The following is a 16528-nucleotide window of genomic DNA, read 5'->3' as shown; positions in this document are numbered from 1 at the left end:
AGAAAATATATTTAGCTGATAGCAGCACTGGGGGTTTGAGGCTTTCTACAACGAGCTTAGGTTAAAATAAACATTTATTTTAAGCATAAGCAAGTCATTCAACTAGTTAGTTTAAAGCTGAGCTAGGTGAATAGCTACAGTAAATAATCTGCTACATGCATTTATTCAAGTTTCTTTTTAGCCTAAATTTCCTAGGAGAACAAAAAAAAAAAAATTACCTGTTATTGCCCTGCAGTAGTCATCTCCTCCTAAGAACTCTCAAATTTCCTGCCCAATTTTTTTGAGATTTACTCATAAAGGGCTTGGAAGTGCTATGATCCTCCAAATTGCTGATGATCCCTACTCCAGGAACAGCTTCCAGAAAACCCAGACTGAGTGGCTTGGAGTTTCTTAAAGTCACCTTTGCTTGTTTATAACTGTCCTGACTCCTAAGACAAATAACTGCTCCCTCAGACAGCCCAGCACCAAGCTGAGGTGGATTTTGGACATCATTTTTGTGATAGTGTCTCATGGCTCCTTTGCCTTCTTGTCCGTGGCTGTTCAAAGCCAGGAATTTTTGAGAGTGATCCTTCCCAAATACCCAAATACCTCTCCCCTGCTGTTAATTATCCCTGCAGCCAGCTCAACCCCTCACATCCCTGTGGAAAAAAAAAGGGATCTCTGGATCAGGCACTTGCAAACAGCTCCTGGAGCAGCTCCTCGGGAGGAGCCTGTGGAGCAGCTCACATCCCCTCAGAGGAGGTGGGATCACCCTCAACAACAAAAATGGGCTCCACTCTCTGTGCAGACAAATTCCTGAATAATTCATGGCCAGGACAGACCCTGCTGTTTGTCAGGATGAGGAAGGGCCTTGCTGTGCCCACTCCAGCGTGTCCAGCACAGGGAAGGCCTTGTGGACATCCTGTCCCTTCCTCTTGCCCTCAGAGGAGGTGGGATCACCCTCAACAACAAAAATGGGCTCCACTCTCTGTGCAGACAAATTCCTGAATAATTTATGGTCAGGATAGATCCTGATCTGTGTCAGGATGAGGAAGGGCCTTGCTGTGCCCACTCCAGCATGTCCAGCACAGGGAAGGCCTTGTGGACGTCCTGTCCCTTCCTCTTGCTCCAGGGCAGGGATCTGGCCCCTCAGGTGTTTGTCAGAGCTGTGAGATCTGCTCTGGAGCACCTCGGTGACAGAGCTGCCCTGATGTGCCCTCCTCCTGTCCTTCTCCTTGTCTTGCTCCAGGGCAGGGATCTGGCCCCTCAGGTGTTTGTCAGAGCTGTGGGATCTGCTCTGGAGCACCTCAGTGACAGAGCTGCCCTGACGTGCCCTCCTCCTGTCCTTCTCCTTGTCATCTGCTGCCCGAGTCCTGCAGGACTAATGGTGTTTATCCTGGGGAATGACTCAATCCATGATGGGCCTTTCAGTCCTCTGGTGTGGCAGAAAAGGTCACAATCAATCCAGCTGCAAATGCTGCTCCCTCTGGGATCTACTCCAGGCTGGTAGCTCCCACAGCCCATGCACAGCAGGAGCTCAGATTGGGCCCCAAATACCCATTTTTTCCAGAATTTCAAGGCTTTTAGAGACCCTTTTACATCCTCTTCAGACCATCAGAGCAGCAAAGGCAGGGAATTCCCTTCCTGAGGGCTCACCCCCAGCCCCTTGATGAAACAGGAATTACAAGAGGTTCATGCTTTATTGCAGGCTCATTTTTACACCCATTTTTTGCAAGCCAAAGAGCTCAAGAGGATGGGATCCCAGTGGCAGATCCAGTTTCCAAGAGGAGCCCAGAGCCCAAGGAATCAGCTCATGTGCTCAGCCCAGCCTTGGGCAGGGCCGGGGCCAGCCCAGACAGCTCTGGAGCTCCCAGAGATGGATTGTGCTGTCACCTGTGCCTCCCACTGCTGGGTGCCACCCAGCACAGCCCATGTCCTGCTTTGCATAATGCTTGTGCTGGGAATATTATTCACAGCTCCCCTCCTCCAGGGCTGGCCCTGCTCAATCTGCTTCTCTAAACAGAACCAAGGGAATAAGCAGGAGGCAGCTGAGTGTCTCGGGAGGTCAGGGGTTTGTGTGGATGTTTTTCTCCTTTACAAGAGATAAATACATTCCATGTTATGTTATGGATTTTCATCTTGTCGACCTCTCATAAACTAAGCAGGGTCAGGTGTTGGTCAGTGCTTGGGCTGGAGATCTCAAGGGAAACAAAATCCACAGTTAGAGGAGGAAGTGAAATCTTTGTGACTTGGCTGTTTAGGGAGTAATGCTCCTCTCTCTGAGCCAGCCCTGAATCCCCATTGCAGGCAGGGTTAATCAGGAAATCACAGCTGCCGAACTTCCCTGCTCCCTGTGGAATGTGAAACCGGGGTGAGTTGATTCATAGGAATCAAAGGGAGTTAGGAACAAGAATTAAATGGCAGTCAAGCATTTGAGCTCCTTTAAGGAAATACCAGCCTTGATCATAAAATCTGATATCTGTCTCACTCCCAACAGGTATTAGCCGAGGGGCAGCTGTTTAATGCTCCACATAAAAGGCATCCTAGCCTACTTCTTCCCCTAAATTTAGGCAGCAATTTTGTTTGAATCCAGTATGTTTGCTCCCCCTACTGAACCATCCCACGTGCTCAATGTGTGTTTTCCAACAGTTCCCCACACGGTGCTCCTGAGCTGGCTGAATTTCCCCAGTGAGCAAAATGATTTCTATGCTCAGTAGCCTGCAAAGCACCTCGGAATCTTTCAGATGAAAGGCCCTCATCAAAAAGTGTATAATAAGATTCCATTCTTGTATCATTTATTCTCATTATGGCTAATAGCAGTGCTTGTGTAAAATGTTCTCCCCGTGATCAGAACGGACTCTGCGGCAAACAGCCCGGCCCGTGGAAGCTGAGGACAAAGGAGGCATCAGGGAATAGGTGCCCAGAGTTCACTCAGCTCTCCTCAGCTCCCTGCTTTGAAGATTTTAATTAGAACAGCATTCCTGGAGCAGCTCCAGAGGGATAAAGGACGACAGAGCAGCTGGGACCCTCCACTCGTGGTGGGCACGAGGCTTTTCAGAAGGGAAATGAAGAAGGAACTCAAAGGAGGCAGGAGAGGAGGCAGAGTGGAGGTGTGGGCACAAACAGCACAGCCAGCAAGGGAAGGGGGTGGTTGGGATCCCTCAAGCTCTGGGTTTGGGGTTACCCAGCAGCAAACAGGGTAGGGAATACCCAGGGTGTGCTGGGGAGGGAGGCAGCACTGCCATGAGAAATGGGGAGGAGAAAGAGGAGTCTGAATTCAGCAGCAGTAAAATAGGGCAGAGAAAATTGGGCAAAATAGCATGGAAAGGGAATGCCAGAGGAAAAGAAGGGGAAATAGGATGAAAATCACTGCTAACTCCCACTGACCTCTGGGCAGAGCTGCAGAACTAATTGCCCCAAACAAATACAAGAACTAAAGCTGGGGAGATTTATAAGCAGGAGAGCTCCAAGAAGCAGCTGGTGCAGTGGGGTTTGGATGGGTAATGGGAAGTATTTACAGCATTGGCAAAGCAGGCTGACAGGCAGGAGAGGCCTGGGCAACATTTAGGGCCAGAAATAAAAGAAATGACAGCTGGAAGATCTCTCACCACCGAGAGAGCCCCAGAGTGAGGGATTTCTGTGCTGTTCCTGCTCTTCCCTGCTTGTCCCAGATGCTGTAACTCCAGTGATTTGTGCTCCATTCAGACACTTGTGGCCCCACAAATGTCAAACAGTGCAGGGACAAAGAAGAGAACTTCACCCAGGAGCTGGAGAAAACAGATGGGCAGGAAGGCTTTTCTGACCTCTGTCATTCCAGGCTGATGAAGAGCAGGGAAAAGATTCACTCTGTGATTCTGTGAGAGCAATTAGAGCTGGATTTGATGCTGCAGCCTGGGGACTCTTCAGGCAGTAGCAAGGTTTGGAGATAGTCCAGGATGAACAGAAGTCATTTTTCAGATGGAAAGGGATGAAAGATATGGGACAGCTGAGATTTGGCTGCAGATGCAAGGGAATGGAGAAGATACAGAGAACAGAGTGGTTCTGTGGTGCCCTGCACTCAATGAGAACAAGAAAACCAATATCCAGTTTCACTGCTGGAAGTTCATTCTCCTTGAGCATTAAGTGATAGTTGCCTTCTCATTATAGATCGTGGTTTGTCTCCAAATGAAAGGGGGAACCATCAGGTTTATCCTTGGGGGATGCAGGAATTCCTTGCCCATTCCTCTTCACCAGAATCATTCAAGGGTGACCCAGTTTCCAAGGCTTTGCTCCATTTCCAGCAGCCAGCAAAAGGCCCAAATTTTGTGGCATCCCCACTGCCAGGCCAGGTGAGCTCTGGTCTCTGGGGACTGCCAGAGGAGGAGGTTCTGCTCAGCTGACAGGTGTCCTTTTTCCAGGGTGACACATCTGAGCACCTCCATGGAAATTAAAACAATCCTTTCAAGATCTTGTCAGAGCTGCTCAGCAGAGCTGCTCTGATTAACAAGCAGCACTGAACAGCAGCTCCTTTGTCCGTTTGATCACAGCCAGTCCTCAAGTGATGGATAAATTAAATATTTAAGAGCCTGGGTGACAGCTCAGGACAGCTCAGCTGCTCTGTCAAAACACCCCTGGAAGGTCCCACCTACCTTGGAGCAGTCACAGGCACAGGAGGGAGCAGGGGGAGGGTGGGCAGCACCCCTGGCTGCTCTCCAGGCTCTCTGGCTGGAGGACCCATGACATGCCAGCCAAAAGGATGGATCTGAGCAGGGTGGGAGGATTTAACCAGGATTTATGCTTTTCCAGAATGGATGTTATTTCCTGGGCTGCCACCAAACTGACAAAGGGGTGGTTTTTTTGCAACCTACCCAGTATTTATTCCACTCCATATAATCCTGGACCAGGAGAACCAATTCAGAGGCTGCAAAGCACACAGATGAGCTGGGATGGTAATTCCCAACTCCCACGTGGAGAAAAGCAGCATTGCACAAGCAGGAAAACACACTCTGGAAAGGTCTTGCTGAACCCCCTGAATCCCAGCTCCACACGTTGGTTTTGTCTGGGGTGAACTTCAGGCACTGAACATGAGAGAAACCCAAGGAAAGGCCTTGCACAGGTGGAGCTGGGGAGGGCTGGTGGCTGTGCAGATTCCTAAATCCCTGTGGTACCTGCTGCTGTTTGACAGCTGGGATCCTGGATGCGGCCTTCTGGCTCTCCCCAAAAATCAAATGAGCCACAGTGAGTGTGGTTAAAAACAGGAGCATTTAATTGCAACAAGGGCCCCTGCTAATTTAGCAGGAGCCCTTTGAGCTCAGATAACTGCTCTGCTAATGAAAGCAGAGCCATCCCCACTCCTGGCTGCCCATGGTAAAACCTCTGTCCTTTCCAGGGAGTGAATCTCACCACAGCTTCACATGGAAGCTTTAATGGGCTTTAGCAGCCTTCAAGAGAAAGTGCTCAAAGGACAAAATAAATCATCTGTCTTGCTGTGCTGTCATAAAATCCCCCTGCCCCTTAATGTTCTTCTTGCATCACCTTCTGGTTCTGCCACTTCCCCCTTTCAATGCTCAGACTTAAACTTGAAAGAGCAGATCAACTCAAGGGGAATAAAAAAAGACCCCCAAAGTTCCCATTCCTCAGGCCTAGGATTTGGGAGAGCAGAACTGCAACACAGCTCTAAAAAACAAACTCCCCTTTCCTGATGCAATGGGGAAACCACTGGGACACCTCTCCATGGGGAACACTTAGGAAAAACAGCTTTTTCCTCCTCTTTATGCTTTCTGCTGCCTTGGTGGGGCACTGGCAGTTGTTTTTAATTTAAACCAAGGTTTTGGTCTTGTAGGGGTAGCATAACTCTGCTCTGCAGGGGTCATCTCCAGGACAAATCCTTGCGAGGACCTGGCTGGGCTGTTCTTAGACCTCAAGCACTGCCAGGCAAAGGAAAAGCTGTAGATATCCAGAGCAGTCTATGCCAGGCTGTAAAAAAGACAAAAATGAGGCAGCAAAGCCACGTCTGCATCCCAGCTTTTCTTAGAGCAATAACAACACAGCTAAACTGGGTCCCAAGTGTTGGCTCATATTTCCAAACACTTACTAACTATTGCAAGGAACAAGTGCCTCAGGGCTTGGCTGTATTTATGCTTTTGCTTTTCTTTAATAAAAGCTGCATTTATAATGCATGATTAATTGTTTTGCACAAGCCTCCCTTTTATGGGAACCTGTGAAATGTAAGTGATTTTTAATACCACCTCACAGACATCACTCCTTCTTCCCACCCCCATTACCATTAATCCACGCTGGAGAGAGATGTAACATTTGTCACTGCTTTATTATGAAGTGTAATGTTGCAAGTTATTTATGAGCTTGCTATTTATTGAAGTATTTGCTGGTAGTTTTAGCACTCCAACTTAGGGTGAGAATCAGCCACATTTTCCCCACTGCCTGCCAGAACCTTCTGCTGTTTAACCACTTCACTCCCTGTCTCTGGCTGTGCCCCCACAGCAGGCACCCAGGGAGGAGTTTTAGGGCAGATTCTCCTCCCTGGCACCTCCAAGGGACAGGACAAGGGAGTTCATTCCCCTCTTGTTCTCTTTTGGAGGAAAGTGATGTTTGGAAAGGACCCAGAGGCAACGAGCAGGAAAAATACTGTTGGTGAGAGGAATAGCAGATTTGTCTTTACAAGCAATGGATTAATTTTCCTGACACTGGGATAAGAGCAAAGAGAGAACAGGAGGCAGTGCTGCAGCTGTCCAGGGAGGAACAAAAATCACCTCCACTGAAAGGTGTGGAATGATGGGATCCTCTGAAGGGTTGGACATGCAAGATGTGGAGATGAACAATCTGTCACCCTGCTTCAGCCAAGCCACATAAACTACACATAGTAAGTATGGCTTAAACTCACATTATTCCATGATGAACAGAAGAAATTCATCAGACTTCAGGCTGATGAGAGACCCCAAGCCTAGGACTGAGCTCAAAGAGGGCTCTTAACTCAGAGCCACAACTCCCAGCAGCTCCTGAGCTGCAGCCACCCCTCCCTCAGTGGGCAGCCAGAGGGATCCGAGCCCAAAACTCCACAGAAAGCACAATCTCACCATGGCTGAGCTCAGCTGCTTTTCCATTTGCTTTTTATCAACTGCAGCCACCTAAGCAGTCAGTTTTCAGCTCCTGAAATGTCGTGCTGCAAAGTGTTTACAGCACTTAGCACTTTGTGCTGTGATCCCTTGCTGAAATGAAAGCACATATTTTATTGAGAGGAGCAGACACTTTGCAGGCACAGTTTCACTCCAGTCTGACACAGCTCCCTGGCACAGGCAGCATGCAGGGGTGATGCTCTCTTGCTCTGCCCTTTGCTGCAGGTACAGGTTTTGAAGGGTGTCAATTAGAAGGACACAAATTCTGTTCAAAAGTTTTAATAGCCCCGGGCAGAAATATTTGAATGTGTTTCCTCTCTTTCTATACATTTTTGTTCTAATCCTGCTGTGCCCATGAGTTCTGTTATATTTCCTGCAACACCTTTGCTGACAGAAAATACTATTCCTTCTAAACAAGACAACTTGATTTTCATGAAAATTCCATGTTTTAAGAGAAGCCTGCTGATTGGAGGCATTTTGTAAAAAATCAAAACAAATCTGGGAACTTTGAGGTTTGGCTTCAAACTACTTTTTGGTGTGAATAATTCAGGAGGGGAGGACCCACACTCCCACTGCATTTGTCAGAGCAAAGCAGAGTCACCTGTAATTTCTGAGCACTAAACACTCTGAAATGCTGTTAATAGAGCATTTGGATATTTCCAGGGATTGTTCCAAAGAGAAAGCAAGACAGAAAACCACTCAAAGTCTTTTAACTGCCTTTTAGCAGACTGATCCAGCTGACTCCTGGACCCCCTCCAGAGGGTAAAATGATATAAATCCTCCACTCAGCAGCATTTTATCCTGCACCTCATACTAGGCTGGTGGGAAGTTGAAATCATTTCAAAATTCTTAGAACTGGTACAGATCTACTGAGGCCTGAGTGAAGAAAGGGGGTGTTTGATTGAGCCTCAGTGGCTGCCTGGCCTCCAGCTGCAGCTCAGGAAAGGGAGAACTCCACCATGAAAGCAAGGAGCAGCTTCTGTGCATGGCAGTGGGTGTCAGCCCTGCTCTGCTCTGCCAAAACAGCAGCTTTTCCTTCACTCTGTGCCTGGGTTTCCCTCTCTGCAAACCCTCCTGGGGAAGCATCACCAGTGTGATGCCACCCCCAGGTGTGGCTGAGCTCTGGAGTGGAAGCAGAAGCTGCAGGGGCTCTCTCCCCATCCCTCCTGAGAGCCCCGGAGGAGAGGCAGGGCAGGTGCTGCACCTTGGAACTTCTCCCCATGTCCTTGTGGAGATGCTCACACCAAACAGAAGAACACCATGGATTTGAGAAGGCTTCTCTTTTCTTTTTAATTTTAGCAGCATGCTGTCTTTTTATACCCTCTCACAAAGTTTATGACTATTAATTGGCCACAATAAATCAACATAATGTTCATTGGTGCAAGGTGGTCTCCACCACTGCTTTCCACCACAATTCAACTGCAGAGCCCTCTTTTATCTTCTCTTCTCCTCGGTTTTTATGTCCACAGCCTTGGTAGAACTCCTTTCAGAGGCAAAGCTGACTCTTACCAGCTTCTCTTCTCCAACTCACTCTTTCTGACTCCCAGACCAGCAGTGAGCCCCTCCACGTCTCCACGGCAGACCGGGCTGGCAGCAGCTGTGGAGCAGAGATGGCGAGCAGCTTTGCTAAGAACAAACAGGATAATAAGCCCACCTTAATGACTACAGAGGAACCCAATCTGACCTCATTTATATGCAAATTTTGGTGCCTTCCTCCTCCTCTTTGGGGGCAGGTGAGCTGAGTACAAAGTGTGGATAACAGCAACGCATTTGCATTCCACCAGAGCTGCTAGGAACTTTGTTCAGGGACTTAGGCTGTGTTTAAAACACAGAATCCCTCCTGAACAGAAAGCAGCTCCGTGTGGCTGCCACCTGGTATGGAACCACCAGAGCCTCGGGAAATTTTCAGCCAGCAGCTCCCACATCTTTTGTCAGCAGAGTTTGACTCCTTGTTCTCTGTCAGCAGGCTCGATTGGCATGGAAACCAGGCTCTGGTGCTGAGGAATCCATCTGTTCCTGCTGTTCCCTCCTCACCTGAAGCCAGGCAGTCCTGCTTTCAGTGGTTTGGGTGCCTGGGAGTTGAAAGGACTCTAAGAAGTTAAGAGACTGGGAGAAAAAAAAGATAAAATAAAAATGAACAGCAGATGTTCTTCCATCTCAGGATGGTTTTGCCTGCAAAAGCAGACCTCAGGTATCCCTCAAGTTGGGTGCCAGGCTATTTTTCTTTCCAAAATTAGAGGTGAAATAACTCTAATTCAGCATGTTTAGCTGGACCTGCCCACACAAATAACTGTGTTCTCCAAGGTTCTGCAGATCTGTGTTCCTATAGGTATTTTCTCACCAACTGCAGCAAAACCCACACCCTCCATAAATCTACACAGCATCCTTGTCCATCATCTTTTGGCAGCTACTCCAACTCCTTCAGAGGACCGATTACCTTGTCTCAAATTCCCCCAGCTTGCTCCTATCTCAACCACTCTGCAGCTGGAGGAAGTTTGGATGAACTTCTGAATTTGAGGCATTCTGCTGCTCCACAGTCTGGCATTAATCTTGCACGGTGACCCCCAGCTTTCAGGGGAAGAGAGTTAGGAGGAAGTGAGTTGTGTTTTTAAAGGAAAAAAAATGAACATCATGTTTTTATGCAAATGGCTTTCAACTCTGAGTAGGGGCAAGAGAGAAAATGGGGGAAGAAATCCATTTTTAAAAAAAAAAATCTTTCTGCTTCTATTATTTCCTCCTTTATGTTTTCACTGTGGCTTTAGTGGCTCTTTAAAGATGTACTACAAAGCTTTTAATAAAAGCCAGAATGAAAGGCAGAATCCACTTTAAGATCCTAAATCAGTCTTGCAATACGTGTCTAGACTCACACTCCCCTAATACATTAACTTTTTAGAAGTGAGATATTGTAACACCCCCTAATCCCTTCAGCTCTGCTAAACTCCCTGTCAAGGAGGGCTCTGTGTTCCTGTTTAGATGGGAAGCAGCAACATTAACAATGACCCCTTCCAGAGAACATTTAATGGGCAAGTAGATCACTGCAAGTACTTTTTCTTTGTGCCTCTCACTCATCTGGAGTCCTTTCCACCACTCCATGGGCACTGAAGGAAGGATTGCTTTGAAATCAGTGAGCAAAACCTGCAGGAGTTTGGTCCTAGTGCTGATGTTGGGGTTGATGGCACCAAATTCAGGTTACAGCAAGAGCCATTCCATCCTCAGTGAGCAGCAGCAATTTCCTCTGGTCACAGTTTCTCTTCCCCAGGAATTCAATTTTCAGTGCTGCTGGCTTTCCAAACTGAGAGTCCTTGGCAGCTTTTATCAGCCCCAGGAACGTGTTCTGCTGTAATTTGAAGTTTGGAGACTTAGCAAGGTTTCTAGTTTGCTTCCAGGCCTAAGTGTAGCATCCACAAATTGTCTCTTGAGAAAAAGTAACAAGCAGTGTCTAAAGGAAGTGTGGATTTTATTTTTTTCCTTTAAAAGACTCAACATTCTCAGTCCCAAGCAGGAGCTGTACTGACTTGTTTCCAGTGGAGATGCCAACCTGCTGACTCTTCTGCTGGGGAATGCCAAGGGCAAAACAACAGGTCACTGAGAAATCACGGGGTTTGTCTGGAGCTGCAGAGAGAAACCGGTTGTGAACTCGGATCCCCCGAGACCCCAGCTCCATTCCTGGCCTCCCCACTTCCCACACAACCACAGGCAAATCACTTCATCTCACAGAATTCAGTTACCCAGCTGTGAAGGGAGGATAAGAAGAGCTTTGTTCCTCCAGGCCCTTGTTTGATGTCGCTGTGCAGACTGCAGCCCCTGTGAGGCACAAACCCTTGCTCTTCCCTTGTATCTACAACTGGTTTTTGGGGTTTTTTTTTTTAAACAACTACCAAACAAATCCATGATCCCAAAGACTCAGGAGAGGTACCTGGAAGTACAGCAGAGTGTGTTGCTCTCCTGCATTGCCTGCAGCCTTTGGATGCAGGCTCAGCTTTCGAGCAACTGCCCCAGCAGCCACAAACCTCAGGAGCCCCAGGCAGCCTGCACTAAATTTAGATCCTCTCTTCTGTGCTTCAGCTGGGATTTCCACTGATTGATTTCTCTCCCCAGGCTGCTCAGAGGGATCCCTGGTTAGTTATTACCCTCCTGCAGGGAGAAAGGGCCCTGTTTGTACTGCCAACACCAGCCAAGCTGCTCTGAGCAGAGCAGAGAGTGCCAAGCCCTCCATCAAAGCATCAAGGCCAGAACCTCTCCTGTGTGTGCCAGGAACCACAGGAAACCATCCCTGGAGCTGCTAAACCTCTGTGCAGAGCCAGGGGAAGGCCAGGAAGAGCAGAATTCCTCACCCAGCTCCTCTGGGGTGCTTGGTGCCAAGGCCAGCCTGGCACAAGGCCATGGGCAGCTCTCTCAGGTGTGTGACCCCATCCCCTGCAGCATCACCTTCTGGAGGACTCAGATTACCAAAACCCAAGACCTGGCTCTTGCCAGATCAAAAAAAAAAAGCTCAATGAAACTGAAACATCTTTGCCCTGGGGCCACTTGATGCTTGCTTAACTGCATCACTCCGTTAAGGATGATGCAGTTTAAGGCTGAATGTCTAGTTTGCATGAAGATTGATGGCAGCTGGTTAGCCATATTCCTTGGATATTAACAGCACAGCTTTATCCTGGTGATTTCTCATTGCTCCAAACAAGATGAAGGACTTCAGACCCAGCCAGCAGGAAACCAAGTTTGGCTATTACCAGCAATTAAAGAGTCAAAGAGAAGCAAAGATAACTCTGCAGCAGCAGCCAGACTCTCATTAGATGCAGTGATTTCCAGGATCCCATGCACACTTTACCCAGGTTCCAAAGTGAGCTGTGAAACAACATTTCAAAGACAATTAAAACACCATAAGCAATCATGTGTGAATATTCCTGAATGCAGCTACTAAATAAGAAACAATGACAGATCAGCAAAGGAAGGAATCATAGTTTAATCTAATCTTTAATGGGTGTTTATTAATGATTATCCCAATTTAGAATGAGCCACTTGTTACAGACTGAGCTGTCATACTGGATCCAAGGCTCAGCACTCAACAGGTTCATGTGCACTGAAAATGAGATTTGTGTACAGAATGAACATGCCTGATCCTGCTGGAACATTCTGTGTGGACTGAATTATCTGCGCAGAGGCCACTGGCACAGATTGGGAAATGGGGCAGCAAACCAAGGAGTCACAATTAAAAACGGGGGTAATAGAAGAGCACAGAAGTGAGAAAACAACAAAAAAAAATCACCCAGCCCCATGATTGCTGCAGAACAGACAGAAATATTTACAAAAGCATTCCCTGGAGGGAGAGGAATGGTTGTGTCTCAGAGAATACCAAGGGAACCAAGGTCTGGTGGGTTGCTAGTGGGAGGTTTGAGTTGCTCAGGCTGAGAAGGCAGAGTGGGGCAGGAACTTGTGGGTGGAATTTGGGCATGTTCACTGTGAGAAATGGTGGGAAATGTTCCCTGCAGCCATTAAACCAAGGCTGAACAGCCTGGGGAAAGAGAGACCAGCTCAGCAGCCCCCCAGGGGGACACAACATCAGGGAAGCTCCTCCTGCCTACCAAATTCCCAGCTGGAAGAGCTGCAAGCCCACAGTAAACAGCAGTCAAACACCTCTGACCACATTTTTACAGCCCATGAGACAACCAGATCGGTCTGTATCCTCAGTACTACAGCCCAAGCTCCTGCTCAGTGATTCAGCTGCTCAGCTTCAGTTTATCTGCAAAAAGCCCCAGCAGAGGAGCTCAGGGGCTGGGGCAGGGCTGTGAGCTCCGGGTCCTGCTCTCAAATCCTGGCAGAGGATAGATGGCAGTGCTTAACTTTGCATTAGAGAGGGTAAGTGCTGAATAGAAAAAGGGTCTGATCTTACATCCAAAGCCTGCAGGGATAGGGCAGGAATTTAACTGAAGAGAAAGAGCAGTGTTCACCCACCTTTCATCCTCCTCTAATATGCTCTGTCTTTCCAGACAACTAATTCTGTTCTCTCAGGGATAAGCCAACATCTTGCTGGGCTATTTTTAATCCTCCTCAGCTACCCAGGTGGACAACTGTATTTGTGGAGAGCTCCCCAGGCGGGCTCAAACACTCTCAATTACTGAGTCCTCAGGTCCTGGGCTCCAGCTCTGCTTCTCCTGAGGTAAATGTGTCACTGCCTCCTCGGGGCCTCTGGCCTGACACACATTCCTCCTTCCTGGAGCTCACTTCATTAACCACCAGTGCCTGCCTCTCACTTTATTGCTTCTTTGGCTTTAAGGGTGTCTGAGTTAAGGGTTTATCAAAGCAGATCATCCACAGCTGGCTCAGTGCTGCAGCAAAACGCTCACTAATGGCCCAGCTGGAATTCAGCTTTTGCCCTCACACCTGCCCAGGTGCCTCTGCACTGAGCCAGTGCCTTTGTGTCATTGCATTGACATTGGCCCCAGGTCTGAGCTGGGGGCTCAGTTCTGTCCTCTGTGGATGGAACAAAAGTACTCATTTGCATGAGTAACCACCCACCATGCCAGGCCAAATATTGTCCTTGTTTTCATCAGAAGATTAATTAGTGCTTGGAAAGAAAAGATTAAAGTGAGTTGTCTTCACTGCCCAGATGGAGCAGGAAGAAAATTGCTTTTGCTGTGTCTTCAGCAGTGGCTTCACCCCCTCCACAGCCAGTGCTGTACCAGTAACTCATGGAGCTTGGACACAAACAGGACACCCTGGGATAACAAACAGTCCCAGATGGTTTGTGTCTGCAGTATAGCTCATGTCACACCTCGATGGATTGTCTTCCACTCAGATTTATCTCCCCAAAGCAAAATGGCTAAAAGGTAATATTCTGGGGGATTTTTTTCATTATTAAAAAAATAGAGGGTGATTTATATTAGGGAGAAAAGCCTGGAAGGGCACGAGTTTCTTTTTGCAGTTGTACATCCAAAGGCCTGATCAAGAGCTGGTGTTGCTTAAGGCATTGTGGTGTCTCATCCAGCACTACAAAAATTGTTAAGCCACTACATCTTCTCCTAGTGGGGAAAAGAAAACAGGTGATCTGTGCATTTATTTTAAGTCAAAGATATTTTTTGGTAGGTATGACTGCTGAGATCCAAGAGACACTCCCACCACCGGCCAAGGCAGAAAGGTTTGCATTAATCTTTTGCTCATGGGGGAGTTCATCATAAATCCCAACTTCTGGCATGAGCTACAAGAAGTTTCACCCCAAGGGCAGTGCTGTGTGTGATACTGTGACCCTTGGCTTTAATGTGCATATTAACACATCCCACATGTCTTTGGAAAAGGCTGCTGAGCAGCAGAGGACATTTGGAGCTGCTGTACAGCAAGACTCAGACATTTGCTGCTGTGACTTGCAGTGCATTCTAATAATCACACAATCAGAGCTGCAACCCGCCCACCCTGCCCAAATGAAGAGGTGAAATTACTGGAGAATTCTCTCTGATGATCCTCACAGAGCCCAGGAGGTGACTCCACAAAAGGCAGCAGAGGAGTGGGGGGTACCCGGGCATGGTTGTTTCTGTTTGCTAAAAAACAAGGGAGCAGCCCAAGCACAGGACAGGTATCCAGGGATGGGACCTCTCCAGTGGCCCTCTGCTGCCAGGGAGTGACACCCTGAGCTGAGTCCTCAGCCCAGACACCCCCTAGGAGAAGAGAAAGAAAATAAGAGCTTTATGTGAGCTTCCAGGAAATAGATTTGTTGCCAGTAGCTTTTGTGAGTGTTCTGTTTTCCTTCTTGCTGCAGTCCCAATGTGGCAGAGAGGAACAGAACCCTTTTCTTCAGCTGTCCTTTCCCCAGAGAGCACAGCAAGCACAGGGAACTGCAGATTCCAAACAAACCTGCTGGGCAGCCCCAGCCCCAGGCAAGGTTGGACCCCTCCTGCAGCTGTTGGCTGCCAAACACAGATTTGGGGCTTCCAGTGGGAAATTTGACTTTGGTCAGCCTTTCCCAGGCTTGGTTGGGATTGATGCTACAGATCCCAGATCCCACTCCACCCCATGCTGAGGAGCACCCAGCACAAAGGCCCTGCCAGCCACAGGGCACGAGTATTATAAATTCATGGCAAGCCCTGGGGCAGGGAAGAAGGATGCATCTGACTCCATGTCCTCAGAAGGCTCATTTATTACTTTATAATACTATATTATATTAAAGGATACTGCCCAGGAGAAAAATCCCAGGTGAAGGGATTTTTCAGGGAATGTGAATGCCACACTATCCCTCTCCCATGCGACACACAGGCAAAGGGAACTCAGCAAACCCTCGAGCCACAGGTGGCTGCAAAGTGCTCTGCAAATTCCCAGCTGCTGGGGCAGGGTGTTCCCTGTAAATGTCTCTTCAAAAATTGGTTTAATGAGGGAAAGCGCACTCAGCATTCACAAACTCCGGCGGTTTTGTGTTACTGGTTCCTATTTCATCTATTATTTATGGGAAAAAATCTATTTGGGGAAAAAAAGAAGAGTTCTCTTCTGAACTCTTTCCAGGACTGACTCAGCAACTTAATTTTTATGCTGGCTACTTTCTTGCCTCTCTTCTCTTTCTTGGTAATATTTTTTTTAATTTTCCAGTTAAAATCCTTATTTGCATGATAGGTCTGTCCAGCCTTGAGGAGATTTTTCTTGTCTTTCCCTTTTATCTCATTTTCTCTTCATTTTTTTTTTTTTAATTAAAAACCAGCTTTGAATTAGTTCACTGAAGCATTCCCTTCCCCATCTTCCTCTTGCCCAGAGAGCTCCTCCCACTCTGCTCCTGCTGGATCCTTCTGCCATCTCAGCACTTTGGCACCACAGCAGAAAACCTCCAGCTGGGAAAGTAAAGATTCAACCCTGGAAGTCAAGTGCTGATAAATTCCCAAGCACATCCCAGCACAGGTGCCCTCAAAAAGCCCAGCTTTGGCTCTGGATCTGGCCCAGGGCTGGTAGGGGAATTGTGCAGCTCAGTAAATCCCTCCAGGATGCAATGAACCAAAAACCCCCAATCTTAAATCAGCCTGAATGCAACCCTAAACCTAACCCCAAGACTAAACCCAAGCCCAACCCTAATTCCAAACCTAACCCTAAAAAAAAGCCTTACAGTTCAGTATGAAACAAACACTAAAACCTAAAAAAAAACAAAACCCAACCCTAACATAACCCAGCCTAAACACAACTCCAACCCTAATCCCAAGGCTAGACCTAACCCCAACCCTAATACTAATGAAACCCAACTCTAAACCAAACCACAACCCCAAACTTAAGTACTGAAACCAAAAATATAAATTTATAGTTTTAAACAAAAACACATTCAACTAAATTTTAAAAAGTTTAAAGTTTTAAAGTTTAAAGTACAAAAAAATAAGTAGTTGCCAAAAATATTTACATACTGTACTGTAAGTTTATGTACCATAACATAATTAACTAAAGAAACTTACACTATAACATAAGGTCATAAAATA

The 16528-nt window shown here is 47.4% G+C and overlaps 1 long non-coding RNA gene across 1 annotated transcript; it reads right to left on the bottom strand.

Moving 5' to 3' along the window:
• Positions 1-8964: 8964 nt before the first annotated feature.
• Positions 8965-13319, bottom strand: LOC120507879. Its single transcript, XR_005628860.1, has 3 exons — positions 13044-13319; positions 11008-11936; positions 8965-10703 (listed from the first exon to the last, which is right to left on the bottom strand). It is a non-coding gene; the product is annotated as an uncharacterized LOC120507879 (long non-coding RNA).
• Between the last annotated feature and the right edge of the window lie 3209 nt (positions 13320-16528).

This window comes from Passer montanus, unplaced genomic scaffold (genome assembly GCF_014805655.1).
Source record: "Passer montanus isolate IOZ18808 unplaced genomic scaffold, ASM1480565v1 scaffold44, whole genome shotgun sequence".
NCBI lineage: Eukaryota > Metazoa > Chordata > Aves > Passeriformes > Passeridae > Passer > Passer montanus.
This window is presented reverse-complemented; position numbering and strand designations above follow the sequence as displayed.